The 2,111-nt window shown below is 54.9% G+C and overlaps 1 long non-coding RNA gene across 1 annotated transcript; it reads left to right on the forward strand.

Annotated features, from left to right (window-relative positions):
* Nucleotides 1–250: 250 nt before the first annotated feature.
* On the forward strand, nt 251–1,895 carry LOC116547523. The gene is made up of 2 exons (XR_004267078.1): nt 251–1,322; nt 1,608–1,895. It is a non-coding gene; the product is annotated as an uncharacterized LOC116547523 (long non-coding RNA).
* The last annotated feature ends 216 nt before the right edge of the window (nt 1,896–2,111 follow it).

Here is a 2,111-nt window from a genome sequence, read left to right on the forward strand (position 1 = left end):
ATGGGTGGATGGAGCATGGATGAATAAAGGATGGATGGATGATGGATAGGTAGATGAAGGATGGATGGGCAGATGAAGGATGGATGGATGATGGATGGATGGATGATGGATGGATGGTGGATGGGTGGATGGAGCATGGATGAATAGAGCATGGATGGATGGATGGATGATGGATAGGTAGATGGAGGATGGATGGGCAGATGGAGGATGGATGGATGGAGGATGGATGGATAGTGGATGGGTGGGTGGATGAAGATACACGAGTGGATAGAGGATGGATGGATGGACGGAGGGTTGAGGAAAGATGGATGGGTGAATGTATGTATGGAGGATAAGTAGAAGGAAGACAAATGGATGGATAATTGCTTTATGGATAGACATATGGATGGATATTTGAATGATAGCCTTCTGTTAATGGATGAATGGATGGGTGAGTGGGTAAGAGTGTTATAAATGGAGGAGTGGATATATGGATAGTAGTTTATAGTTGGGTGGCTGGATAGATGGATGGAAAGATAGAAAGAGAGGTGAATGATTGGATGCATCAGCATATGACAAGCAGGTACAACTCTAGGTGGTCTCTATGCCCTGAGACCCTGAGGAAAATAAGGATGCCTGTGCTGGTGGCCCTCGCCTGGCCCTCCCTTGTAACCCCTCAACCACATTCCCTGGGAAGGCAACAGAGGTCTCTGGTCTTGCCCATTCAACCTTTGGCACACTGAGTGTCGGGCTCAGGTCTCTGTCTTGGACCCAGATCTCCTTAAGGTTGCGTGTGTCTGATCCTCTCTGGCCCTGGGACCCAGTCACTGAATATGTGGCTGAGACTGAGACTGAGACTGGGGGTTGGGGGGCAGGTACCTTGGGCTCAAGCTCCCCTTGAAGGAGCAGATGGCGCCCACTCTCTGCCAAGTCTCTCCCTGAGGTGTCCTGAGAACCTCAAAGACAGAAGGTCTCAGCCCCTCACCTGGGACCCTGCCTCCTCTTCTTCCCTGGGGGAGTCTCAGGCCTGAGATGGGGACCCAGACCCCACTGTCCCCAGACCCCAAGGAAGCATAGCCCCTGTTCACATGAGCCTGGGCTAGGCAGGCCCTCACTGTGTTGCAGATTGGCAGACGCTGCCTCCCTGTGTGGAGCTGGACCCACTGCAGGAGAGCCTGGAGGAGGAGACCCCTGGCGCCAGCCTGTGGCCCACCACCGTCACCTTCCTCACCCTCTTCCTGCTGAGCCTGTTCTACAGCACAGCACTGACCGTGACCAGCATCCGGGGCCCGTCCAGCAGCAGGGAGGTCCCCCAGTTCTGAGCAGCAGCCAGCAGAGCACAGGTATACATGCTGTAGATAGCATCTGTAGCAGGCAGAGCAAGCACTGCGGGCTCCCGCTGTGGGGAGTCATGCTCTCCTGGGGGGGGCCTTCACAGACACAGGACACAGGCAGGCCCAGGGTCAGGATTGAGCTTCACTCCAGTGCAGTAACCCAGATTCAGTCCAGGCTCCCCTGAGCCAGGATGGATGATGGATGGGTGGATGGAGGGTGAGTGATGAGGACAAGGGCTGGGACAGAGGGCATTGGCTGCTGCTCCTTCAGGCTGTGACCCTCTGTCTTTGCAGGGAGGAAGTGTGGAGGAACCTCTTGGAGAAGCCAGGCATGCCAGAACTCAGCCCTTTCAGAAGCCACCGACCCACCCCTACTCACATGCCTTCCAGGTGCAATAAAGTGGCCCCAAGGAAAATGTTCACAAACTCTGAATGAGGAGACAGGGGTCAGGGGAAGGGTGGTGGCTGTAGCCTGGAGGACTCCTGCTTCAAAGTCCCCCTGGGTGTCATGGTGGGTATGGTGGGCATGGACAGAGGGTACCTCTGGTCCCAAAATCAAGAAAGAAGCTGATCTTGCATGAGGCTGAGGCCCAAGGATGAATGCTGGATTCACCAGAGACGGTGGCAAAGAAACCCATTCCCAAGGACTGTATGGGAACCCCGTTCCTCACAACCTGGACAGCCCTGGTCCTCCTCACTGGGTCCTCACCCTGATCACAGGGCCCTGTTCCTGACTAGTGGGCCCTTTTACTGATCACTGAGCTCTGGTCCTACTACTTGGGTCCTGTTTCTGATCAC

The sequence above is a fragment of the Sapajus apella genome, unplaced genomic scaffold, assembly GCF_009761245.1.
Source record: "Sapajus apella isolate SASKATOON/1434 unplaced genomic scaffold, GSC_monkey_1.0 scaffold3467, whole genome shotgun sequence".
Classification (NCBI taxonomy): Eukaryota; Metazoa; Chordata; class Mammalia; order Primates; family Cebidae; genus Sapajus; species Sapajus apella.